The sequence below is a fragment of the Falco punctatus genome, assembly GCF_963210335.1.
Source record: "Falco punctatus genome assembly, chromosome: 3".
NCBI classification, from domain to species: domain Eukaryota; kingdom Metazoa; phylum Chordata; class Aves; order Falconiformes; family Falconidae; genus Falco; species Falco punctatus.
In genome coordinates, this window is record NC_137582.1 from 47,379,983 (window position 1) to 47,406,629 (window position 26,647).

At 41.9% G+C, this 26,647-nt stretch overlaps 1 protein-coding gene across 12 annotated transcripts in view; it reads left to right on the top strand.

The window, feature by feature from the left end:
* Positions 1 to 26,647, top strand: part of PLAG1 (PLAG1 zinc finger) — a 56,870-nt gene that overhangs the window by 16,242 nt on the left and 13,981 nt on the right. For 3 of the 12 annotated variants that reach the window (XM_080379280.1, XM_080379275.1, XM_080379273.1), the window contains one exon: positions 25,226 to 25,325. The gene's annotated coding sequence lies outside the window, so the exon portion shown is untranslated. The other 9 variants (XM_080379281.1, XM_080379282.1, XM_080379274.1 and 6 more) reach the window with 8 other exon arrangements.

Genomic DNA, 26,647 nt, shown 5'->3' on the forward strand with positions numbered 1-26,647 from the left:
ATTTACTAAAGAGGAAAGCTCTTAAGCTACTTCTAGCCAAAAATACAGTATTTTCTTTAATGAATCTGATTTCCAAGTGGCCAAGGAGAAGCAGCCCATCAAGATCAGCCAAAAATACCTCCTATTTGTGTGAGGTCGCCTCTTATAAGCAGGCATGGTTTAAGAAAGGAATAGGAAAGATTCTTGCTTGATATAGTCCTTCTCCCCCTGCTTCCTCGTGCCATTGTGTTCTTAGGATGGGGAATTATGGTGTTTGCTTCCTAGGACTGTTAGAAAATCGTGGATCTTTTGAAGGAAGTTGAGGTGCTGTTTCTGATGCTATTTCTGTCCTTCTGGTGAGAGTTTCACAGCGTTACTGTGGCAGTGTGTGCCACCTGCCCAATATGCTTTCCTTTTGCAGGAAGACCTACAACTAAGAATAAAAAATGTTTTGGGGAACGTTTGCAGCTCTTTTTTAAAAAGCTCAGCCTGTGCTCTCTGGCAGCGTTTCTTAGGGCTGGAGTTGCAGTCTCCTGGTTTCCCTTGCACCAGGACCAGGGGAGGCCTGGCAAGTTAGCTGGAAGTTGAGAGCTGATCAGAAGTGACTCTTCAGGTCTTCAGTTTCAGATATGATGTTGGTATTTGGTTCTTTTAAGGAGTGACAAGCTTCCCAGTGATGAGAGAATTTCAGTGCCTTTGGAAAGACAGAAATCTTGGTTCTAGTATCCTCTGAGAAAGCAAGCCTTCTAGGGCAAGCTGAAAAGTAAAGCATGGGAAGGATCGGAGCCCAGATAACTGAAGCACTCTTCTCCAGTAACTATAGATACTGTGGTCTTTCACAGGAGAGCAGTGGACAGGAAGAATGTTTGTTTCTAAGCACTGATGACCGGGTAAGAATAAATAGAACTAAAGGAGGCTCTTGGAGTTGTGTTGCTTTGTTCATGTCTTAAAAAAAAAAAAAAAAAGCAGCATCCATTTTTAGGATTCCATGTACTAGAGGCTGAAAAGGAAAACACAGCAGGCATCTGTCCTTCCCCTAAGAAGCTTACAGTGTTACTTGAAGGAGGAGAACTGAGACATGTGGAAAGGAAAGGGGAAAAAGCAGTTAAAGTACTTGTGGTTGCATGTATGCACCCTGTTTAATTTTGTGTGCTAATTTAACAACAGTGGCTGACACTACTGTTTTTAAATAAAAAAGTAAATTCAGCTGTCCCTCATTTACACAAAGCCAAATTATGTTCCTCTCAGTCATCGCCATGGGCACTCCTATGCTATCCTACTTTTCAGGCCCTGGATCACTGAAGGCAAATACCCAGTGGGATGCTAGTTCTCAAAGCTGTATGTATCCTGCAGATGGGAGTTCGCAAGCCAGTTTGCTGGCTGGAAACTTATGCATGGATCTTGACAATGGAACATATTTATACAGAGTTCTGGTATGCTCTCTAGCACATTTGATGTTTTGCCTCAGGCTCTGGATACTTTGAGAAATCCTACCCTACAATCACAGTCCATACCCTTGTGAAATACCTAGCTGCTTGTACATGGTTTCTGACGCTTGCGATGGAGAGACACTACTTGCCCAACCTGCATCATGACACTTGTACTGTAAGCACCTTGATAGCAAAGCAGGAGGGCCTGCAGTGCATGCTCAGGATAAAATGCAGAGTGAGAATAAAATAAATGGCTCTTATGGTTTTTCTGAGGGTTGCTTTTTTAAGAATCAAGTTTCTGTGGCATTTTTTGGGAGAACCTGTTTTGAGATTACTAGGCCAAGTTTTTCAAAACAATTGTCTTCATAATCTGTTTAGAACACAGCTTTCACTGCCTTCCACTGCAGCTGCAGGCACTAAGTGTTTCTGCAAATCACTCCTTGTAGACCCATGCCAAGGACCTGGAAAATTAATGACCTCTTCTGTTGCATTCAATTTAAGTGACACAGAGATCTCTAGTAGAATCCGAGTCCTCTAGGACAATATTCAATTATCTGGCTCAAAATATTGGTTTATGAATGGCTAAGGAGCTTGTGGAATAAATAATCAAGAAATTGGCCAAATTTGGGTAAAATCACAGCTCTACCACTATCCCTGTGTAATTTCAAGTCTCCATCCCAAGGGGCAGGGATTCAAAACTCTAGGAAAAGGAAAAGTAGGAAAAGTCTGTCAGAATCTTTTGACACAGGCAAAACCTTTTTTTACATTAACCTTTATTTTTTTTAAATGGCTGTACTGTTTTGAATGAATAAAAAGTGAAGAAACAAAACACTGAAGCAGACACTAACCTGTAAAATTTCAGCCCAAACGATGGCAGTCTGGCAAAGTTGTAAGTTGTCTTATGTAGAGGGGTTTGTCTTATAATGGCAAGTGTTTGGCAGCATGGTGAAATGTGATCCTACTCATTCTGCCAGTAGTAAAATATGCTGGGTTTGAGTTAGCATTTGTACCTACTGACAACAGTGCCAGTTCTTGTGTAAATTAACAGAGGAATTGTCCTGCTTTCAAATCAAGACTTGTTAGAAAACTGTTATCACAGGTCTTACCAGCCCTATCAAGGCCTGAGATGACAAATACCACTTTTAATCAACCTGATAAATGCTGATCAAATTCTATGTTTGCATTTTATTTACTAAGAATAATTACACTTGTGAACATATCAAAGCCAGGTGTTCTGTTTCTGACAATGGCAAAACCAAAGATGTGGTGACAGGCACAAGAGCAGGGCAAACATGTAGGGATGGCTTTCCCAGAGTATGCACCTCGTCTTTAATAATTCACTTGTCAAAGGCTTTCTGAGCCAGACATGGTGGGGTGTGTATGTAGTTACTTTTACTGGACTTTTCCCATAACTTTTTCCTGTGGCCTCTTGAGCCTTTGTAAACTCTTTAAGTGTCTAAATGCCCTGTTGCAAGGAGTTCCACAGCAGAAATGTGTGAAGTACAGGTATGTTTCCTTCTTGAGCCTGTGTCCTCATAATTTCATTTCACGTCTCCAGCTTTTTTATTGGAAGAGACAGTAACTACCGGTCTGTTCAGCTTTGTCTGTCAGTCTCCAGCCACTTCAGTGCAGGTATACCTGCATGCCATTCAGTTGCATCTCCCTTGTCTGCACATTTATTTATTCCTTCAGAGAACTTCGCTTGCTTTGTGGAGCTCGATTTCCTTTTCCAAGTTGTGTTGCCTCTTCACCAGTGTGTTGTATTTGTTCACATGTCCTTCTACCATACCCCTGCCCCCCGTTGTTCAAGTGTATGCTGACTTGCCTGATGTAGATGTCAAGCTTACTCTAGTACTTCAGTGGAAATTGGGAATTGTTAGGAAAGAAATAAAACAGGCAGCAATCCATGGTGTGTCTGTCTCCTGACTAGTGCACAAAAGATATGTGCAGAGTGGCAAAAATACGGGACAAGGTGATGAATATGAAAAAAGTAGTGAAACAGCTTCCATGCAAGGAAGGCCTAAGTGGGCTTAGACTTTTCAGCCTGGTAAGAGACTACAAAAGGGAGAATACAATAGGGGTTTCATAGCACAGACAGGGGATCGTAAAGGAATCATGAGTGGCATAGATGGGATGAAGGGGGACCAAAATTATTAGCTGAGAGGAAGGAGAAATAGTGAGAGATGTGTTCAGAACAAGCTAAAAGAAAGCAGTTGTTAATAAAATGTGAAAATAAGCTGTGGAACTCCTTGCCACTGGGTGTTGCAAGTTAAAAAGCTTACATAGGCAGAGGAGGGGGCTGCCAAGTTAGTGGAAAAGAGGGTTATTAAATCTTTCCAGCTCAGGAAGTCCCTAAATCACAAATGGTGATAATTCTCCAAAATACTACATGCTTACCTTCCTCATGATCTGCTGTTGGCTGTTACTGGAGCAAGGTTGCTGGGCTCGATGGGCTTCTGCATTGACCTGCTAGGACCATCGTTGCGTTCTGATGAGTATTCAGGGACACAGACTAGAGCACATCACCCAGAAGTGGAACAAATCATTCTGAGTCAAGTGCCTTGCTGTCACAGAAACCATGTCTGTGTCTGTAAACCTGTGTAGACCCACTTGCGAACTAGTTACATTTTTTCCTCTATTCGCATCCCTATCTTCTAACATGTAAACTTGAAGCCAGTGTTTTGTTGTTTAAGAACCCTTTTAATTTCCAGCCTAAACTTACTTTTGATAAGCTTATAGTTATTCTTTATGCCAGCCATGCTGATTGTCTCCTTGGTGTACTTGTTAAGACCTTTTGCCTTTTTTTTTTTCTTTTTTTTTTCTTTTGTCAGTTGTTTTGTTGTGCTGTCCCAAATAAGTTTTTTGTGAATATGTATTACCAGATTTGTACACAGTGTTCCCGGCAAGATCTTGGTATTCTGCTATAGTGCCATCTATATGTCCCTTTCTGCACTGGAAATACAGCTGCTTTTTTTGAATCGTTATATTTTCTGTCTTCTGAACCAGCTCTCCTTAGTGACTTTTACTAGCTACTTATAGGGTGGTTATACTTTTTCCTTCTCTGTTAATTCCAACTAATGATTCATCATTTTTCAGCAGAAACCATTAGTCTTTTCAGTGTGTTACTCTGCCCTTTGTTACTTTTTCATCCCCTTTCTGTCGCGGCTATCCTTAAGGTTTGTTGCAGTTTTTCTTGTGTGCTGTTTCAGTCTGCACTGTACTTCTGGTACCTCCTAGTTTCTTATTTTTTTACACATTTTGGTAGTGCTCACTTAAAGGCATTAAAAAAAAAAAACTAAAAAGCTGAATCAAAAAAGACTGAAGACCACTCTTGGCAGAAGTCCATATCCACCTTTCAGAAAGAAATCTGTTGTCATATCTTCTTGATCTGCTGCTTTTCCTGCCATACTATTCTTAAACTAAGCCCTCTCTTCTCAGCTCAGCAAACTACTGCTCGGGTGGTAGTACACAGTGTATCAGACTTCTTACTGAGTGAGACTAGAAGTATTGTGCTTCTGCTGTATAGGCTATTTTATCATGTTGAAGAAAAGTTGAGTGTTTGACATGGTTCAACTTTTAAAAAACGTGTTATGTTTTATTTTATTTTTCTCTTTACTTTCATGTTTTCATTCTTTCTTTGAAAACATGCTCCAAGCAAGACTCCATGCTATCATCATGAATTTTAAGTCCAGATAACTTTTCTCCACCTTTCCTCAATATTGAAATGAGGCCAAAAGTGTTTATTTGGATTTGATGCTGTTCTGAGACTCTTACATCTCATCACATGGCAGCCTTGCTTCCTGTTAAGTCAGAAGATAGTATTTCAATGTGAAAGGTAAGGTTATAGAAGTGTACTAGAGACTTTTTTTTAAATTCACCTTTCGGTAGCACCTGTGCTGGTCTCTGTGGTTGGTAGCCATCTCTGGTGCAGAGAACCGTACACTTCTACCTTATTTTCACTGTAGTGGGAATAGTGAGTTCAAACAACAGTTTCCTGGTGCTTCTTTCTGTTGTGATTGTAGGTGTTTGGCAGACTTAGTTCTGACCACGTTTATTCAAGTAAATAGATGCACTGCCAATAATATGAAGTTAGTCATTTAGTACCTGTCATCAGCCATGCTAAGGTGAGAGCACCTCACAGTGCTGTGATACTCCATCAGTCTGTTGTGCTCAGTCTGTTCTGCCAGATTGGTTCCCCTCGCTGCCCTCTTGGATGTTGGGTCTGCAGGATGGAGGTGGTGCCAAATCCCCTTTTGCAGGGTGTTGAAATGTCTGCCGTTCCTGACCCTTAATGTCTGCTCAGCCTGGTTAGTGCCAAGAGACCACAGGAAATCTGTGGGTGCGCTTTCTTGGTGGTTTGCAGTTTGGATTAGAGCTGCGGGAATCCCAACCTGCTCATCCCTGTACCTGAGATGGTTCTTCTCTGCCTGCTGGCACTAAGCCACTCTAAAGTCTTAGGCTGCACAGGCATGGTTGGCATTCTTTCTGTAGATTTAATTTTACTGTTTTAGCTCTCTGGCCTGGTACGCTGTGTGGCCAGACAAGTGCCAGGGCAAGAGGGAAAGGGAGGAAGGAAGAAGCACCGTACCTTAAACTGTTTCAGTGTGGAGGCACGCTCAAAATAACTAAGCTCTGGACAGGCTGAGTACCGTCTGTGCTCTCTTCAACGTGACAGCTGGACAGATGTGTCCATCTCCAATCCCAAAGCGTTAGCCAAGGTGCTGTGCCGGAGTTGTTATTCCCTGCCTCCAAGCTGCTCCTGGGTGCGTGAGCCTGGCACCGTTTCACCGCACAGCCTGGCCTCCAGCAAGGAGGTGGCTTGTGTCTGGCCAGCTGGGGGTGTTGGCTGGGCACAGTTGCCTCTGCCTATGGCTGACCCAGTAAATAAGGTGCTTGCTTAGGTGGAGTTACCTAATTCTAGAGATCACTGCTTTGCTTTTGGGATTGGGTCCAGAGATGGGAAGGTAACTGCTGAAGCTGCTTGCCAAGGCAGCTATCAAATCTGATGAGGGATCAGGCCTTGAGGTTAACTGGCAGCAATTATCTGTACCATAGTTATACCCATGCTGAGTGATTCTTCAGTGTTTTTTTTTGTGTTGAGTTTTTTTTTGTTGTAAAAAAACCCCAAAATACAAAAAAAAACGAAAACCCAAAAGGTGATGTCTCACAGTGCTGGTTTCTGTGGACCTGTAATTCAAGGGAAGTATCAGCTCTTGTGTTTGCAAGTACAGCCTTTTGGGTACAAAGCCTAAAGTTTTGGTGACAACTGTGGTAACAATGAGACTGAAATACAGATGTCTGACATGTTCTCGTGTTCCCATTTAGGATGCAGGCTGCTCTGAAAACCACCCCCCTGCTTTGGTAAGGAAACAAATTATGTCGGAAAGGGACATGTTGAAATCATCAGGCTCTTGTAGCTGTTTTGGTAGCGTTGTGTTATTTTTCTTAGCTGTTCTTTCACATAACCCCAACTCTTTTTCTTACTATTTTGTACCAGGCCCTTCAGCAGATGTTTCCCCCCAGCACTAGTCATGGTGGCAGCTTGGACTGAGTGGTGGGGCTGGGAGAGAGTGGTGTGTTTAGGGAGAGGGATGGGAGATTACCATTGCCATGGGTCAGAAATAAGTGTTTTGTGTGTGGTCGATAATATGTAACAGCAGGAGAAGGTGATGCATACCTTTCTTGACTCTGGCAGATTTCTGCGATACGATAGGAGGCAAGAAAGAAATGTAATTTCTACAGCCAAGTTTCTATGTGTTACTTTCTCATGTGTTCTTAATGATAGAAAGCTTGGGTGGGTGCCATACTGTCAGACTGTATTACCCAGTGTTAGCTGGGTCATGAATCTGTGCTTCGTGTTCACAACTATTTCTTTTTTTTTTTTTTTTTTAAGACTGCTCATCTGTGTAGTTACAAACACTGATGGCATGGGCATGAGTCTCCACATCTCCCTTGCCTGCCCTCTGGTACTCAGATTTGGGTAAGCAGGGAAGTTGCAGTTTGAAAATTGTAGTTGTAACATTATCTGTTCGAAGTAAAGAAAAAAAAGTCCTGCTAAAACAAGTATTGTAGACCACACTAGATCGGCTTCAGATAAGCCTGCCCATTATTGTGTGCAATTAGACCAAGTGTTTTAAAGGATTAGTAGATACTGTATTTTAAGAGTTTGGTTAGTGGTAGGAAGTAAGGCTACCAGTGAAATTTTTCTTCTTGAGTCCAAATGCAAAGATCTCTTATTAAAATTTATCCAGTTGTTCTGCTTTTCTTAACAGAAGGTTCATAGGTCATAGAAACAAGTGCGGTATGAAATTTCAAACCCAATAGTCACCTGCTTTTAAAGAAAAACAAAAGAAAGTAATATTCCCTCATTTTAGAAGACAATGCAGTCAACTACTGCCTAGTGCTGTCAAAATATGCCCCTGTTTGTTTACATTCATGTGTAATCTAAACTGTTTTGATTTTTGTTAGTGTTATTTTAGCTGTAGAAGCTGTACAGGGTACCAAAGATTTAATTGGCTTTCTTTCTAGCTCCTTTTTCGTAAGAAAAGGTGACCATACCAAGGCTGTGAATAATCCTATCAGTATTCAAATCTGTTGGACAGTGAGCGTTGCCTTTGATTCGGTAACAGTGCTGCTTTGCCTCTGCTCTGTTTCAATTCACTTTTTAGGCCTCCTTCTCTTCATGGGAATCTCTGTTTCGGGAATTTTTTTACCAACTTGTCACCTGCCAGATAAAGAGGGGCAGGGGGAAGAGACTGCTTTCTTAACAACTGTTTCGAGAGAGCTCTGTTGTTCCTAATCCACCTATAATTTGTTTCCTCTTCCTTAATCTTCTTTTGCCCCTATCTCCAAACCTCTTTACCTTCGTCCTCATCATTCCTCCCTCCCTGATGGTTGGTTTTGGAAGAAGCCGGGAGGTGTGGTTAGATGCCAGAAGAGCTCAGTTATTACTTACACAGGGAAGTTTCATCCTGTCCGACAAGTGTGCTATTCGTAGCCTTGAGGGATATATCTAAAGGGCACAGAGTTTCCACTCAAAATTTAAGTAGATTAGATATGTATACATATTTGTTGTGACTTGGCAGGTATCCCAGTGCCTGAGGTCTTAAAACATATACTTTGCTAGACCCAAGGCAAGCTCAACTGCATGTTTCAAAAGATGCTCTGGAGAGATGGGAGGCTGCTGTTTGGAGTTCACAAAAGTGTTACGCTCTCTAGATCTGATACGACGCAGGAATTCTGACTGCTGTTCTGTCTAGTCCTGTATTTTGTCTTGATACTAACTGCTATCAGAAGCTTCGAGTGAATCAGAAGATACAGAGGAGAAGATCCTTTCTTCTTTAGCTCTCTGCTGGTTTGGATTTTGTCCTGAAAAGGGGGGCGGTGGTTATTTTTTCTGAAGCCCTCTTGAAATTGTATTATAGTTCTGGATGATTCAGTTATCTGCGCAAGTCTTGTCTGTCTAACTGTATGTTACCTTCTGGCAATAAATCTCACAGGCTAACACTTTGCTGTTAAAAACTAAAGAACTAGTATTTATTGGTTTAAAATTTGTTATGCTGTGGTTTTATTGAATGTCTCTGTCATAAGAACAGATGAAACCATCTGAGCAAGTTACTGTACTGCTAATTATTTTAATAGTTTTATCTTGTCATCTGGTTAAAAAAACCCACCAAACACACAAAACATAAAGCTGCAGCCTCAAAATTCAGGTGCTGCAGATATGCTGGAGGGAACTGTGAAGTTAAAACAGCTGTATTTTATGAAATTCTGTTTGGTATGGCACTTTTCCTTATAAGGTCCAATGACCAATTGTTTTGATTATTTAGAAGGAAAAAATTCCATGAGAACTGTTACTGAAAATGACTAACTTGGCATTAGTGATCTGTCGCTCTTACGGCGTTTGATGCAATACTGAAGTTAATTAAGATAGCTGAAATATCCAGTTAGCCTCTCCATGCTTCAGCTGTTCAGATGTGACCTGTTCATTACATTTTCTTGTAAATTGCTAATGATATCTGTAAATAAATACTCCTGTTTGTAGTGGTGTTGTCTTAACATCCAGACCTTTGCAAATAACAAACAGCCTGTGTGTCCAGCAGAAAGCCTGAACACTTGATCCACAGTGCACGGTGACCTGCGGGCTTTTGCAGCAAGGAGCTGAAGTGCTTCCGCAGGTTTTGCCATTAGAGCAGTGAAACCTTTGAAGAAGGAATGTGGCGTTGCAATTGCTAATGGACAGTGGGGGATCTGCAAGAGCTGAGTGGCTGGGGCTGCACCTTAGAAACTAGGGATGGTCAGGTTGCAAAAGGGCATACTTGACAGAGAGGTAGGCTGGATTTTGTTAAGTGGTTTTGTTTCTTTATTTAAGCAAGGATTGGAGGTTGATAAAAATGCCGTAGCTGATATGCGGTAGATACAAGCTGCTTCTGCTCAAGATTGCACAGGGGTACATGAGACATATGGGACCAGGACTTAGCAGATCTGAAATGTATGTCCACCTGACCCATTATTTTGGCATCTCAGTGGCTTAGAGAAGATATGCTTGAGTTACTACAGTTGCTCAAACCCATTTGTGTTACCTATTAGTCTCTTAAAGGCAGAGGATGAGGAATAATCAGTTGTTGGGATTTTTAACCTTCTGCATGATATTCTTCCTGTAGGTTGAAAAAAGATTTGCCCTAACAAACAGAAACTGCGTGTAAAATTGACGGCATTTTCTGTTTGATTGGTTGCTTTTTTTTTTTTTTACTTCTATTTTGCTTTTCTAAGTGTGGAAACATAGGATTCACTCAAGCAGATAATAGGTAGAATTGTCCCTTTGTGAACCTTAAAATGGAGGTAGTGAGAAAGAATGTCTAGGCCGTTGATCACTGGGAAATAATTAACAAAAAAAATTTACTATGGCTTAGTCCACAGTCGGATGTTACCTTGAACACGCTTCAGTTTGTCTTACAGCATCATGTGCCCATGCTGAACTTCATTCTCAAAGTTGTATCAAAAAGGACTACTTACTGTAGTAAGTGCAGTAAATGCTTGTTGCAGTGAGTGAGTTTCTTCTCTAAGGTTTCTTTGGGTTAATTGCTTATAGTTTGATGGAGTTTGTATTTCTTCTCACCTGGCTCACTCCCCATGTCCTTCTTTACTCCAGGATCATCCTGACTGGAGGTAAATGCTCCATGCGTTCTGGCAGGTAGCCAAGAGTGCTGCTTTTTGTGGTGAGGGTTGTAAGCAAGTTGGTTGTAATGACTGATTAGTTTTGAAGAGTCTGCCCAAGGCTCTGGTGGCCTCCAGTTCATGTATGTCTGACCCGACTCAGATATGAATCATTAGGGGATGGACAGGTACAGGTCACTGCCCACATAAATGAAAGCAAGAGGGCACACCTGGCCTCAGGGCTGAGTCAACACAAAGGACCACAAAGGATGTAGCAGAAGGCAAAGAAACACAACGGGATTCTTGATCAGTGTCCTCATACATGCTCTGGGCTGTGGTTTTGCAAATGCATTGCCACCAAATCCAGGAGAGATCTTTCTTTCCCCCCTGGATGGTGCACAGTGCCATAGGAGAGGCCCGAGACAACTGGGTAAAAACCCATCAAATGAAGGTCTCACCTATGCCATAGTGTCCAGCTGGGCCTGGGCCTGCTGCAAGCATTGTGGCTCATCAGATGTGAACAATACCCAAGAAGCAGCTACAGGATCCTGCAGAGGCTGGAGAAGGAAAACAATCCGGTAAGTATTGCATGCCCAATTGCACAATAACTTCACAGGAGAGTTCAAACTACTCTTTCTGGAGCAGAGCTCTCTCACTCAGGTAGCAGCCTTCCCCTTGCCATTTAACTTAGCCATTCTCAAACTTAGATCAGACTCTTGTTTTATTTATTTGCTGTGGACTCCTCATCTGCACAGATGCACTGTCACTCACTGGCCACCTCTGAACTTCTCTGCGCTTCAGCTACTGTCCCTACATCCCTGCATTTCTCTTGCCCTCTCACCCAGAGTAACAGCCTTTACTGTTGGTATCCCCTACCCCAAAATTCTGCATGTAAAATCCAGCAAATTCAGTTCAGTCTTCGCTCAGCTATCCTTGCCTAGTTATCAGTCCAGCTGTACTGAAGGACTTCTCAGAAACTCTACCGTATCAGCTCCTTCGTACCTCTCTGTCTTCTCCATCCCAGGAGGAGTGGCATCAAGTTGTTTTCACTGTCCAAGTCTTTGCGACTGTCCTGTAGCTACCTTGCCCTGTTTCGGAAGCCTGGAGATCTCTAGGAGAGAGGTGACCCTGCTCTTGGTGCAGATGTCACCACGGAGCACAGCATGCTGCCTGCTCCCTGCTTTGGGGAGCCCTGGGGCTGTGGGGAAGGCACGAAGCAGCCAGCCCAGCTAGACTCAGCCAGGAGCATGCCTGTCCCAGCTGAGCCAGCGCCACTGCATGGCTCACCTCCATGCTCCCCAGGGCTCAGCTCCCCACGTGGGTGTAAGGGGAGAGAGTCTGAAGGTTTTAGGGAACCATCTGTTCAGACATAGAGAATGGGTGGGTGTTACATGGGACTCTGTGTTTCCTCCTGCTGCTGCCTACACCCCTGCATATACAACACATCCATCTGTTTAAGAAGTATTGTTTTGCCTTTTTCCCAGTCAGTGTCTTCTGTCACATCTGTGCTGCTGACTCAGGGCTTTGCAGTTTCTCCAGTACCTGACTCCACAAATACAGGAGCTCTCGATCATACTTTGTGATGCTTTTGCCTATTTTTTTAATTATTATTATTTTTACTCTTGCTCTCCCCTCCCTGAAATGGCATCCTCTCATCAGGCTTACTTTAAAGCTTTAATGTGCCAAGTCCCAAACATGAGTTGCACTTTTCTGCCTCCTTTCTCAGCTGATTTGATCTCCTCTCATTTCCTCCTCACTAATCACAGCCTTCCCCAGCTTTGGTTATGCTGCCCCCCTGCTCCAGACCTTAGTTATGCTCAGAGTGTTTATAAATCTGAATGCAGTCTCAAATACAAAGTATGCTGTCACGGAGTTTCGTTAGCGTGCTCAATCTTTACTCAGGGTGAAATATACAAGGAATTTTGAACTGCATTGCTGTTCTACAACGTTTGTTTAGTAGAGTGAGCTTGTATATATCTAACAACTGCTACAGAATTTTCTTAATTTTGCAGCGTATTTTACAGTAATTTGTAGGAGCAATACAAACAGTGAAAAGAGTGTGTGGGAGGGAGGTTTGACACAAACATTGCATATAAAGGAGGTGTTAGGGTTATTTTCCTTCTTTTTTTTTTTCTTTATGGAAATGCTCCTCTAGCACTCCTGGATGAAGCTTGTTGATAGGTAACCTTGCAGTGTATTACTGCAGTTTGTTTGCCTGTTGTCCTTATAAATGAATCCCTCAGGTTTCCCAGGAATTTGCTAGGGAGTAGTATCTTTCCGCATAAGGAGAGCTAGTTGCACATGTGTGCAGTTACAAATGCAGTGCCTACTGTTCTTTTTCTTTAAAAAACCCCAAAACCAGAACCCTTTATACTCAAATGCCTATCCAACAGTGTCTGACCATTTCAAGTTTTGAAACAATAGCAACCAACTTACCCCATTATGTATGTCCCAGAAAAACCTACAACAGCATATGTAGTATGTGGAAGTAATTTGGAAGGCATCTTGCAGTTTTGAAGGGAACACGGTGAAAAGAAAAGTTGGGGAAAAGGAATTTGAATGTGGTCATGAGGGAAGAAACTAGTTAGCAGTATTAAAATAGAGTTTGTAATGAGTGGGGTGACTAGTAACATCTTTATTTTTTCTGATTTCTCTTAGCACATAAAAAAGCTGCAGCCCATATTGAAGAGGGGAATTATTAGCTAAAAGATAGCCATCAGATTTCAGAAGATAAACGAAGGGTGGATCTGAACCTTGAAATTATCAGCTCAGCAGGAGGTTGCAAAAGGCAGAGTGCTGAAAGAAGGGTTTCCTGGAGAACTCCCAGAAGATTAAAATGGATTATGCAGTTCTGGAAGGGGATGAGAAACAGGCAATACAAAGGTGCTCAGTACAAACAGTTGTAACAAAACACTGGTCAAGCACTTTACCTCTAACACCCAGCAAAACATAGATGATGTTCCATATTGAGACCACTGTCAGCTGAGCTAACTGGGGTTGTTTCCTGACAGTATTCAGGATCTTGCATACATCATCTAAAGGAGCGTTCCTCACATGACCTACTTTGTTTTTAAGGTCATTATGTTTTCATTGAAAAAAATTCACCAGCTGAATCAGTAAATAAATCTATTTTTCTAAACACCTGTCTGAAAAATTAATTGAACACGACTATTGTAAAATTCATCTCTTCACAACTTTTCAAAAATAAAATTAAACTAAAACATACCTTTCTGATTGCAAATGTTTTGCTAGCCTACAGCTACTTTCCCACAGTGTGAAAGGAGCTCAAGCGTCTTGTTGCAGAGCACTTTAGAGGAATACATTCTCTGGGACTCACGAAAGCATTTCCATTTCATGTTTCCATCTGCTTTCCAGGATTTTTTCCCATAATGTGCATGAAACATTGATGCATACCATACAGTCATAAGGCTATTTTTATTCCATCTTTTTTGTCACCATCTTCCTTCCACCTTTCTGGAAGCCTGCCCCACTGGTAGTCTGTAGCTACTCAGGGCAAAGTCTTGCATGTGTTTTAATCCAATCACGTAATGTATGCTTGGAAATCAGGAAAGCGGAGTGTACTAAGTTGCTTTAAAAAAAGAGGAGAGCTCTTAAATGCCCTGGTTTCTTGGACTGTGGAGAACAAAAATTACCTTGCAGGGCATAGGTCTTCCATCATAGACTGCCCATTATTAGTATTGGTGAACGCTTACTGTGGTAAACTGTGTCCAGCAAGACTGTGAAGGAATATGCCATCATGTTGATAAAGTCTTAAGCTTGTGTGTTTGTGAGGTGGAGCTGGGGTAGAGTAAGGCAAGAGGTATGTGTCTTACAGCTCGCTTCTGTGCCAGTGGGGAACCCTATCCCTTCTAAGCTATCTGTGACCTACTGTGCATTGACATAACATGGAGAGTCCGCCTCCTTCTACTGTCAGCCTTCCTGACCTGCTTGCCCTGCCAATAACAAGCTCATTATCTCGTGATTTAATGGTAAAGTTGTTTGGTGACTACAACGTTATGACATTTCATCAGGCTGACAGGAGCTCCCAGATTGGTTTTCTGTTGGTGCAGCTCCAGGGCAGAATCTGTGTGGATTTCTGGCAGGTTCTGCCTTTGCTGCCTGAAACTGAATCCATTAGTTGCTGCCAGTCACCTGAATCCAAAAATTATACTCCAGGTGACTGTTCTGGATATTAACTTCCTGGCTTCATCTCCCTCTACTATGTTCAATTGTGTAGCTCTAAATTATGCATGACTGCTTTTAATTGTTCATTAGTCTGGCATCGAATCTCAGAATTCTTACAGATTCAGATGTGCATCCCAAAATAAATTGCATGACAAACTGAAGCACTGTAAACGAACCACTCAATGCACCAAATGGGAGATGGGGGCAAATGCAGAGCTATGTACTTACCTCATTAACAAGGATGCTCTCATAGCAAAATGGCATGCAAACAGTCTGTGAAGTCACTCCGATCAGAGTAAACTTTTAGGTGTATGCTAACATCATTGCATAGATAAAGCTGGTACGTGAACAGAGTCAGAAATAAATTCAATGTCTGCACTGTGCAGGTTCTGAAAGGCTCACTGATTAGAGGTTTGAATAGGGGTTTGCTTTGGTATTAGCCTAAGTATTCTGCATCTTTAGTTATCCTTTCCTAAGGGTTTTGTGTTTTAGCTTATAAGGTCATTGATACAACCATCCAGCATCACGGCTGTAGCAGCAGTAGCAAAGGCCATCGTGACTAAATGTGACACTCCTTATTTACTGTAAAGTTACAATAATCTAGGAAGTATTTTCTTTTCAGATATGACAGCAGTTCCTTGACTGTAGGGTGTACTGGAAGATTAGCAGCTGCTTGGAATTTGGGCACTCTTTTTCACTTGTTGCTGTTCTTTGGGGGCTGAGATAAGAGGCAGAGGAGATGGGGCAACCAGGATCAGCATTTTAATTGGAATAGCTCCAATAAATCATATGAAAATACAACGTTCTGAAAAAAGCAAGGCTAAACCCTGTCACAGCTTTTGCCCCCAGGCAATGTGTTTCAGGGAGCGAGATTCAGGGCAGGGCTGGGCTTCTGCTACATTCTTTGGACTACTGCGTAGTTACCACCTACACCCAGGATGTGGTGTATGTAACTGGAGAGACTACCCTTTCTCTCAGTCACTTTATTTCGTCTTTCATGAGTTGTCTTTTTGTCCCAAATGTAAGTTTCCCAACCATCTAACCTAACCTAACCTCATGAGGGAAATCTAACTCCTGTGAAAGGTTTTGTCCTTAGTACGGTCCTTGCAGCTTCTGTGTCATACTGCTACTTTTTCAAATAGCACCACCTTGCCATTCTTATTTGAGTTTATGTTAGCTAGATGGGTATCACACTTTTATTTCCTTTTTTTTTTTTTTTCTTTTTAAACAACAGACAAAAAAATGAGGTATGGTAGAGGATTTGTCCAAGCCCAAATGATGAATCACTGGTTGGATTATTGTAGTCCTGTGTTTTCTGATTTATAGTCCATGCGTATTTTACAGATTTTGCTATTTCAAACCTGTCCCTGCCTTTTGGCACCCTGTTAATTTCTTCAGCACAGCCAGTTCCTTTGTGCTGTCTGCCCAGCAGACCTTCAAGTGAAATTACTGAGCTCTTTGGTAAATTTTACTTTTTCATCTCAAATGAGGAGCAGAGCACAAGTGAAGTGACTGGTGGCTTTTTTCTGTGCCGTTCCAGTTCAGGCCATCTCGCTCTTGACTGAGCAGAGATCCGCAGCTGCACAGGATTGTATGATGTAGCGATGTATGTGAGTGGAGTTTATCTTGAGTTCACCGATGTTGTTGTGATTTCCACCTGGCAGACCACAGCAGACCAGAAACCCTTGACCAGTTGCTGAAACCGTTAAAATCAACTTGCGTTATCATTCCAGGTAGATGAGACTGTCTCAAGGAGCAAAACCTGTAACTTCCTATTCTGTCTAGTGCTTTGCAATCTAATTACGTTGTTTACGTGGTACATCCTAAAGTATTCAGGTTTAGACAAATCTTCTGACATGTGAGTGTGTACAATCATGGTTTCAGGGGTGGTCTGGGCCAGGTAGGCCTGCACCAGGCAAATCTGAAATCTGTACCAGGCAATTTTGATAGACGCTATAATAAAGTGTAGAATTGGTGGTCACCTGGCTAGGTGTGATTATTTGGGAAGAGCCAAAGCAGCATTTGTAAGAGAGTTCTGTCTTAGGGAGTTGGAGTTCTTGGGAGGCATCAGCAAGAATTAAAGATGGTCTGGATCAAAATCAAAGTGAACTTTATCAGAAAGGCTTTTTAAGGAAGCTAAGGAGCTATAATGTAAGAGGGAAAGTCTTTGCACAAGTAAATGACATTAAAAGGTAGGATCAAAGGGTAGAAGTAGGTCAGTTCTCAATTAAAGGAGGGTCCCAGTTACGTTCCAGAGATCTGTGCTGTTCAACACATTTATAAATGATATCAGGAAGGGGATGAGCAATTGGGTGAGCAAGTTTGCTGTGAAGAATAGAGCTAGCTGTGGAGATCAGTAGAAAGGCATTAAAGTGCTGAGGACTGAGCAGCAAAACGGGCAGTGAAATTCAGTGTAGATAAATGAGGGTAACTGTGCAGAACAATCCTGATTATATATCAAGATGAGTTTGACTTGAGTATTACCATTACCGCTAAGATTTGGGGATTGTAATTGGTGATTCTGTGAGATTATGAGCTCATTGGTCACCGAAACATAACCCAAATATTAGAGGAAAGAACTGTAGAATAAAATTGAGAATGTCATTACAAGAGTGTATGGTTGTCACAGATGGAGTGACGCACTTCACTTCTAACAGAGAAGCAGCAATATGTTTGATTTATTAGAGCTGGAAGAGGCTTAGAGAAGGTTGTCAAGGATGATAAGATACAATGGGGTAGCTTCCACATGAAGAACACTTCTGGAAACTGGGACTTTGGTCTGGGAAGGGAATTAATTGAGAGCAATATCATGGAGATCTAGAGAGGAAGGAAGAGGCAGACTAACCACTGCCTTTCAAAAGAAGAATGTACACAGGAGGGAAGGTAGATTCAGAGACTTCAAAAGGAAGAGGTTCTCCATAAAATCAGTAGTGGAGATACCTGTGGGACAATTTTTTGAAAGTATGCTGTAGGTACTAGAAATTGATGTGATTTCCAGGGGAGTGTGCATATTGCTTGGAAGGGTCATGTGCTGAAAGTTGCTGAACTAACAGAAACACATACAGTCCAGAAAGTCCCTGACATCAAAGCGGTTGGAGGTCAGAAGAGTGTCAGCAAGAAATATCATACATTTTTGACCTATTCTGTACTTTTGGCTATTACTGGAGACAGAATACTGGCCTAGATGTACCATTAATCTAGCCTGCACACCTAGTCTCATTTTAAAACATCTTGGGACAAAGGAAAAGAATGATCCTTACGACCATCAATTAAGTCCTGATTATATTAGTGTATGATCTCATACACACCTTTAGGATGTGTGTTTGCGTTTACTTGTACATATACAGGATTTGCTTTTGATTAGGGTTTATTATAAAAATGACATTGTCTTATATGCAGATGAAATAATAACCAAAGTTTGCTTTTACAGAAGCATCATCACATTAAAAATGGGTGCAGATTATTATTGGGGAGGGGGTGGTGGTGGTGGTGTGATTCCAAAATACATGAAAAAATTTTTGCAGGTTTAAGCATTCTAAGAGTAATTACCATATCAATGTTATTTGTATCACGGCCTCTCCAAAGATTTTAGAAAAAGATCTATGCAGTACCATAGAGATTTTTAAAAAGCCCGTAAAAACCACAATGATCAGATCAGTTAATTCTAGGCATCTCTTGTTTCCTTAAATTTAGTATATAATAAGGAGTCATTTGGAACATTTAGTAACCAAAATTAAGCTCTCAAGATTTAAAGTGGACCTAAGTAATTTTAAACATGGAATGCCCACAAAGAGATGCTGGTTAGTATTGTGATTTTATTTTTCTTTAAATTACAGACTGTTAGGTCATGATAAAATAAATGTTGGTAAGTTTGTGTTCTACATTTCCAGAAACTTAAGAAGAAAAAAAAAAAAAAAAAAGGCAGGCATGATAGAATTTTTCTTCTATATTCTGGAAAAGGTGATGTAATACTCATTCTAGTGTAGCATATTATAAGAATGGGTTGTTTTCTAAAATTAAAAAGCTGGTTGTCGACATTTCATGACTGTAGTACAGCTTTCAAGAATTGTGAATAGCTTTATGATCATGAAAAAAAAATGTGCTTCATAGTCAAATTTTATAAATACCTATTTTTGTATGATGGTTACTGGCCCACGGAACCTAGCAGTTTTTTCTTCCAAATGCTTGCTTTATTAATTAATAAAAGGTCTGGATATTTAACAGGTGTTTACTAGTGGAATCTGTGTGTTTACTGCCCAGAAGAAAAGTAATGGGTTTAATCATGTCGATGCATTTGTTTTGCTACCCATATTTCACACTAGTTTGAAAGGATCAGGTTTTCTTCCAGCTCAACTTTATGCAATTTCAGTAGGTTTCTCTGTGGAAATTTTCCAAAAAAACCCCAACAAAGACATAATTAAATTTTTCAATTGATGAAATATCTTAATTCTTGTATTTTTCTACCTTCTATATAATACTCTTTGCAGCATAATTGTTATTTTGCACACATAATATATAAGATATTATTAATGTGATGTCACTAACAGTAGACTACAATGGTTGCCTGGTTTTAGTTTCAGTGCTTATGTTAATTCATTATGTTCTAGCTGTTAGGCTGTTTTCCTGAGGGATGAAGTCTTGTGTGTTATTACCTCTTAAATCATTCGTATGTTTATACCTAAGATTGCTGGATATAGATACTTCCACTGTTTTGCCCACAAAATTTCATTTTCCTGCAGCAGCTTTCACAAGCAATTCTCCTGCTGCATGCCTGGATTTGGTGGTGTCTCCCTGCAGCCTGTGCACGCTCTCGCTGCTGTTCTGCCACACTCCCCGGCCACCCCTCTGTACAGTAGGCTAGTGCCTGAATCCGTGGAGAAGGATTTCTCTGAACTCAGCTGCCTGCTATAAGGAGAAGTCCTGAAGTTCAAGATAAGATAAATACAGCCTTGTCTATATTTAAAAAAAAAAAAAAGAAAAAAAGAAAACCAACAAACTACCTGTTCTTTTGTGATTAGTTTGCATATGTGTGCATGCACTCCCCTTATATGAAACAGTGCTGTGTGGTAGGGCCAGTGCCTACATCTTTGAGTGGCTATTTACTATAACTTTACAATATAATTTACAATAATAATTATTGTTCCAAAATGCAAAAAGCCAAGTGGCTTCACCCACCTCTCAGTGCCATCTTGTCCTGCCGGGGCCTCAGCGTGGACCCCTTTGCCTTTTCACATTTCTCCATCAGTTCCTGAGAGAACAGGAGCTGCAGGACCCCACCGATCCCTGGCTGCTGTCAGGCAGCGTTGCTGTTGGCTCTCCCTGTTGCTGCCTGCTGTATGAACGGCCACGGTGGCCAGAGGCAGGGCTCCAGGGGCTGAGATCTGTCCCTCCTGCTGTTCGGCAGCGCAGTGTTTATCAGCAGTCGTGCCATGTGCATACGTGTTGCTTGCCGTATAAATCTCTTCCAAACTACACAATGAAACAGGCAGAAAATTAAATGAAGTATGACTTTGTAACAATGCAGGTGCAAGCCCCTCCTGGCCTAGGTAGGCTCCCTGGTCAAACCTATCTTCTGGCTCACCCCAGCAATGCCCATTCTTTCTCATTCTTGTCCTCCAGCACCAAAGGCTCAGCTTGAGCTTCCAGATGTAGGAGAACTCGGGCCACAGCGATACCTCCCCTTGTTGCCCCCTTCCTCTTGCAGCTCCATTCAGCCAAGAACTAATGAGGGAGAATCAGCATCTTCCTACCAAAGACAGCATTCTCCTTCTAAATGTGGGCAAAGGTGAACAAGCTTCACTGGTTGTCTCCTTGAAAGAGTAACATGCTGTTCAAATAAATGCAGATCAAGTGGCCTGCCAAGAACAAACAGTTGTAGACCCCTGCATTAGTCAGAAGACTGATTTTAATTCAACATGGAGAAAGGCACCCCTGAAGTCATTGATACTTTAGCATCTTCACCAGTTAAGCGTGGATTTTTCTTACCTGCTTGACTGTTTCCATTGATGTGATTAACTTCTCCAGCTGAGATCCTCCCTTACTGAAAGTTAATTCTCCGTAAGAGGGACCTCTGGAAGTCCCGAGTTGGCAGCTAGACCTTCTGCTACCTGCAGCTACTCTGAGATGAGGCTTTGGCTGCAAAAATTCTAGCATTTTTCTACAAAGTCTGTCAGACCTACCGCTCACTCTGAGGTCCGTGCAAGTGTGTAGTAGGCAAGTTGATCCTTGATGATCCAGGAAGGATGGCTGAGCCTTGCAGAGCTGCAGGTCCCAGCATGCTGTCCTGGAGCAGTGCAGGCACTTTGCCACTATGCCCTCAGCCCCTTCCAACTGTCCCAGCAGAGGTGTCTGAAGGAAGGAGGTTAAATCTGCACCTCCACAAACTGAACTGCCTGGAGAGAGGCTTGTGTGTAAGCCCGCAGCACAAGGAAGGCAGAAGGAAGCTAAATCGTGCTTCCTTTTTGGTTGCATTAACCCAGGGATAGATTCCTTCATCTTCAGGAACCCTGGTGACATGCAATTTTAACAGCCCTGGCTGAGAGGGGCAGATGTGGTGAGATTTGTAGTTAGCTCCTGCCGCTCGGTAGCGGAGGTGCTGTCTGAATGTCACTTCGGCTCTTCTGAGCCACAATAAGTGGCTACGTTGGCTGTCTCTGGCTGATGCTTCCTCCAGCTCAGCTCCTCCAGCTATCCCTGACTGCTCAGGCAGAGAAGGTTTCCTCTGTCAGTACTTTTTTTAGCCACCTGATACAGAAAAGAAGGAAAATGATTACTTATGGTACAGTAATTGTGGCTCTTCCAGGGATGTTCTCCATAAAGGCACCACAAGTGGTCTGTTGTCCTTCGCTCTGAAAGAGTCTTTACTGTTGGCAAACCTGGGAGGTCAGACTGGGGCATCCTGAGCTTAGTTTGCTCCATCATGACCCTGAGCAGCAGCAGTTCCTGGCTTCCTTGGGCTGCACGTGTGCATCCTCCTTCTTTCCAAACCAGGATGCCAGTCTGTTTCAGCTTTCCCATCTTCACACTTCATTCGCAGCTAGGACATCAGCTCTTGCCCACATATTTCTCTCCCATGGCTCTGCTTCCTTTCATCAGCCACAGCAAACCTGGCCAGCTCCTTCACATCATCATCTAAAACCCTGAGACAGGAGCGCAGGTTTGGGAGCAGCAGGGCTACGGCAGCCACTGAAGAGGGAGGCTGCTGTTTCCCAGAGCAGCACGTTGATGGCAGTGACGCGTGTGATGGCTCTGGCCCCACAGCGTGAGTGAAGAGCAGGACTGGGAGCTGCCACTGCTGCAGACCGCGTTAGGTGGTGCGATGATGTGCGTGGCACTGTTCGGGAGCCCGTTGCCTTGTGCCACGGCCGGTAGCAGTTGGGGGGGTTCACAGGCACAGCCTGGATGGACATTACTGTCTTCAGAGAACTTGATCCTGCTCATGTGAGTACATGCTTACCTGGGATCTGTGTGGACAGCACTTCTTAAAGAATCACAGTTTCCATAGGGTAAGTAACCGCTTTTCATTTTGTTTCCTTAAAGAAATATTTAAAACCTAGGATGACTCTGTGATACTATTAAATCTGTAATCAGTTCCAGCATTATTATGACTCTAATGTTTCTGGGAGCCTTCCTCTGGTTTAAAATGGATTAATTTCAGGAATTGAAGCTAGATTCACTGTCCTGTATACAAGGCGCAATGACAGATACTGTGTTCTCAATATGTGTTCTCATTATTGTTCACTTATTTTAAAAGCAAATAACCATGAAACTGGTGTTTTCCTGCTCTGTGCTTGAACACTCTTAAGAAAAGTAAGACATGCAAGTTAGGAGTAGGAGGGTTATTGTTTGTATTCATGTCTTCATTATCCTTTTACTTCAGATATCAAATAATGTTTAAAAGCATTTTCAAGTGCACTGTTTTTTCAAATTTTTAAAGATGAACTGCAAGTTTCGAACAAAATATGTTACTCTTTTTTAATATTAAAACCAGGAATAAGTGATTTAGTTTAGGGTTTGGGACCTTTTTGACTCCTTAGGTGGTAGAAATTCAAGTGTTGTCTAGCCTGGAATTCTCTGAGTATTAGCAAAATTAGTGTTTCATGGATACTGGAAGATCTGATAAATTCTAAGAATGATAATCTGACAGATTATAGAAGTTGTATTTTATTGCTAGTTCCTAAGTAGGTTTTGGGCATGTGCATGTGACAGTGCTTTTTGCAATGTGATGCTTCTCTACTTCATGTAGAGAATAATTTGAGCTTTGTTATTCATTAAAAAAATGTTCCTAACTCATCTAGCAGAGAAAAAATTTTAGTAACGTTATAACTATAAGCAGTTAGGAGAATGGTACATCTTTGTCCAGTATTCTGCCTCAGAGATTTTTCTAGCACCAAAAACTTCTGAGAAAGTTGGTCTAAAAATCAGCATTATCATGGACAACTTTTGTATTGTGTGCATAAGAAAACATCTTTTATCCAATAGCTGATTTATTGTTGCAAAGCATAAGAATTATTTTATTTTTTGTTTTCACTTAATCCTGTCAAATGTAGCAGATGTTTTCATTATTAATTCAAATTAACCCCCTTTTGTATGTATGTTGTTAAGCTCTTTGCTTGGTAATGGTCTTGTAGAAGTTGAAATCTCAGCTAATTGTAGGTGTAGCATTGCCCTCATCTGGATCCACTGCATTGTGATTTTGCTATATTCATAAGGTAATGAATGAGAGTACCTGACCTTTCTCCTTCATTCTCTTCAGCATTTTACCTGCATCTGGTGTTTATCTTGCTTATTTACTCATTCCAGTTGCTTCAGTTTCCCCTGATACAATAGTCTTTTCATGCCCCTAATGGCCTGTCTTTGAGGGCATCTGCTTTTTGCTGGAGTGATTTTAGATGTGTGGTGAGAACTGAGTACCACAAACATTTAAGAGGAAATGTTAAATACTGTTGAATGGGTGTTATAATATTTTAGGTAGAATTTGGGGGGTGGGGTCCGAAGAGGAAATAGCCTGTAAATACCAATAGTGGAGGGACCAAGTCCACGAGGACTTAGTCCATTACATTTATGTGGCTGTCTTAAATATTGTCTGCTTACTGTGAGCTACATTAGTAGAAACACCTGGATAATAACAGCTCTTCCTTTCTGCTGCAATAGTGGAAGATATGAGATAGGCCTCACAGGGTAACAAAGTTACAAGAGCCTTGCTGGGAGAGGGAGTGAGGAGTCGTCAGCATTTTCTCCCTGAAACAAGGAGGTTTGGGGACCTCCAAAAGAGGAGGTGAGGGTTGTGCCCCCTCTCTTGCTCATTAGTTGAAAATAAAGCGTTTCTTTGAGCACAGGAGCTGTTTCTCCTGCCTGTATATACAAAGTCCCAAATTAGTGCTCCTCAGCTGTCAGAGAGCTTCAGTCAGTTGCTCTGAAGCACTTTTGCCTGTAATAGATGTTCAAGGACACCAGCTTGCTCACGTTTGTGCTTACCAGCAGAGGAGGCTGGGGCTGTGCGAAGCTGAACTTGATACCACAGAGGAAGAATACTTTGCTGGAGTGAATGGGAAGTGAGATGGGAAAATGGTTTGTGTGGGGGGAAATATTACATTTCTCCGGGGCTCCTGCCAAATACCTTCAGCCTGCTGTGCCACGCGAGGGTATGTGCTTTGTATAGGGCTTCGCCCTTGCATATCTGGAAGAGCTGAAGGGGATAAACCTCCCCATTACAATGAGGTGCTGGACATGTTTTTTGTGTATACCTGTGTCATCCAGGAGGCCTTCTAGCAAGAAAAGGAAGACATGCTGCACATTTACAGAAGGATGGTGGCAGGGAAGAGGGAGATATAAGGGAAATTCCAGAAAGGCCCTCTGGATTTGCTCAGGCACACCTAGACTTGCCCTCTATCAGGATTTACCTGTAGCATGTATTTCATTAAGAGGCTTTATTATTTTTTTTACATTAATTTTATTTTCCTTTGCAGGTCACCTTTTAAGCTGCTATTTCCTGTATAATTAAGCAGAATGAAGGCATTAGGTTCTAGTAAAGTTGGGCCTAATCCAGAAATCTTCTCTTATTCAGTCCTTTCTGAGTAAGAAACTCGAGTCTGGGCCCAGCATTTTACGTGTTTTGCTGTTATATCTAAACTATTTGTGGTCTGTGGATTCTTTTTGGTTTGTTTTTAACTTTATTGAAAACTCCTTTACTTTTGTCTAATTTCATTTCTTTATGTGTTACTGTCCAGTGTAGCGTTAGTTGAAATTATGTAAGTATATTGCAAATTGAAGTGCATAATCGCTACTGATAATGCAAGAACGATTGATTCCTACAGTTTATAATTAACAGTACATAATGTTCTGTGCATGGGTTGGATCTATCCCTTTTAACTTTTCCTTTCCGATTCTTTCCGACCCCGGTCTTGCCGCATCCCAGCCTTTCTGAAAATGCTGGTTTCGCTGGAATCTAGTCTATTCTTCCTTTTGTTTTTCAGACCAGTAAAAATGGGAAGTACTGGATTCTGGTTTCCTCCAAGAAGAGTCAGCGGAACTGGTTAAGACCAAAATCTGAGGACTTTAGTGGGCAAACATCAGGTGTGCATTGAACAGAAGCTGCTTTAATCCTGCTTTAAGTATATGCTTCTTTAAAAATAGTATTATATATGAACTTTTTGTTATATTTGATACTGCATATAATCATTCATCCTGCAGTTGTGAAAGCACCAGTAAGAATGAGGATTTAAAGTGATAATATGTTGAGACACAAACAGGCAATATTACTCATAAAATTCTTTCAGCTGGTCTTTGGAAAGTGTAATATTTGAGGATCAGTGTTTTTTAAAGTTTTATCTCCATTGCTCAGTCTATATATCCACAAAAGAAAAAAAAAAAAAAGAACGTGGTTATGTGCTATTCAGAGATCAATACTGAAGTTCTTAATTGCCTCATCTGTTGAGAAATGGTACTGAGATAATAGTGCATACATGGTTTTTAATAAAACACTGTCATTGTCAAGATTGGATCCACACTATATTTGCTCTAATGATACATTTTTAAGGACACTTAAACACAGTTCAAAGTCAGCTTAATTACTTTTGAACATAGAAGAACAAAACCTGAATTCTTCATCTGTGTGAATGTTCCAAGTTACTTCTGTTACAGTAGCTAGGTTACCTCAAGTTTTGGAGAAGATAACAGTAATGTTATATTGGCCTGAATATAGGATGGCCTCCAGCCTGAGGTGTGATCTTTGCATCGAGAAAAGGAGTGAGAAGTCATCAGAGTTGTTAATTTAACAGTTAAGTCTCCTGTGCTGTTCCACAACAAACACTGCTTTTGGCCTCGCATCAAACCCTGCATATTGTCCTTCTGCATGACCTAATATCTTGCATCTCCCCAGCTTGATGCACGTTCAATTCCTCCCCATCTGCCCCCAGTGTTACCAGCTCATCCCTATACTCATTGTCCTCAGATACTCCCAACCCCTGTGCAGTGCTCCCTGCACCTCTCTGGCCCCACAGCCCCACCCTAGTTCTGGCTGTTGTCCCTCCCTCTCCTGCTCTCTATCCTGCCAGCTGTGCCTGCTTCCCTTACCCACTGGCTGGGCACAGAGACCACTTGCTGCTGAGCTCTGGACCCAGCATGGTCAAATTCCACTCCCTTGCAGCAGGCTGTGGAGGCAGTTCCCTTGCCCTTTGCTGCTAATGCTGCCTGCCCTGTCTCATGCTAGGTGTGGATTTGGTGGCAAGGTGAAAGGGCTCGTAGCCCTTTGTTACTCCATTGAGACCTTAGGTGCCCTAGCTGTGCATTGAGGGCCACAGCTGCTACACTGTCAGCTCTGTGTGGCAGGTCTCACGTAGGTGCCTGTGTGGTATAGATATACCCTATGTAAGTGTAGATCAGGTTGGATTCACCAC